At 38.2% G+C, this 1,116-nt stretch overlaps 1 protein-coding gene across 1 annotated transcript in view; it reads right to left on the bottom strand.

Annotated features, from left to right (window-relative positions):
- The window catches only part of LOC106526985 (uncharacterized), a gene marked incomplete at its 3' end in the record, with an annotated part of 13,138 nt that overhangs the window by 9,060 nt on the left and 2,962 nt on the right, over nt 1-1,116 (bottom strand).

Raw genomic sequence — 1,116 nt, 5'->3', positions numbered from 1 at the left:
ACAAAATAAATAAATTCTAAAGGCCATAATGGCTATAATGTTTTATTAAAATGTTGACTAGGTTGTCGTAAATGAGAATTGGTTTTCAACTGACTGGCCTGTTAAAATAAAACTTTATTTAATGTTGAAAAATTTAGAATGAACTTGTTTCAGCTGCAGATATGTCCTGTATGTCATGCTGTAAGTGTTTTGGTTTAATTATATGGTACTATGTGTTAGATTATCTTTGTGTACATAATTCAAATTCAAAAATACTTTATTGATCCCAGAGGTTAAATTAGGTGTTGTTGTAACTCATTTAACTAAAAACTTATTGTAGATGCTGATGGCTGTGGGCAGGAAAGATCTTCTGTAGCGGTCTGTATTACAGCGAAGTTGAAGAAGCCTCCGACTGAAGACACTTTGTCTTTCTATGACAGTCTGATGAAGAGGATGGTCAGGGTTGTCCACAATGTTCTTGATTTTATGTAAAATCCTTCTTTGCACCATCATCTCCAGAGATTCCACAGTCGTCCACAGAACAGAACCAGCCTTCTTTATCAGGTTGTTTTTAGGTCCCTGGCTCTGATGCTGCTGCACCACCAGAAGAGATGACACTCTCAACAACAGAAAATCTGCATAATACTCATCAAAATAAAGATCTGCATCTCCAGAATATTAGTTCAGCTCCTTTCCTCTTGTCTTGTTCCTCACTCAGTATATTTCCAGTCAGTCCCACTCTCACCTGTTAGTGATTTATAATCAGCCTCACTCCAAGCTGTCACCTGTCTTCTCTCTTCTTCTGTTTGGATTTACCTGCTCTCTTACCACCACTTCCTTGCTGGTTCATTGAATGCTTTTGCCTTCAGTGTCGGTGGTCACCTGCTCCCTGTGTTTTCTGGAAGTGTGCAGCAACGGCTCAGTGTTTAGTTTATGAAAGTTTTTTATTTGGAGCTCCTGGTGTTTGTCTGTGATTAGGTTCAAACCATCTGTTGACCGTGACACTACATCTCTGCCACAGTAATCTTCATGCTAGACTATATTAGGGGTGTAAGAAAATATCGATACACTGAAATATCGCAATATTTTATTTCCCGATACTGTATCGATATTCTAAAGCCCTGCATCGATTTTTTT

This window comes from Austrofundulus limnaeus, unplaced genomic scaffold, assembly GCF_001266775.1.
Source record: "Austrofundulus limnaeus strain Quisiro unplaced genomic scaffold, Austrofundulus_limnaeus-1.0 Scaffold302, whole genome shotgun sequence".
Taxonomy (NCBI): domain Eukaryota; kingdom Metazoa; phylum Chordata; class Actinopteri; order Cyprinodontiformes; family Rivulidae; genus Austrofundulus; species Austrofundulus limnaeus.
The sequence above is the reverse complement of the archived record's forward strand: the minus strand, read 5'-3'. Positions and strand labels throughout refer to the sequence as shown.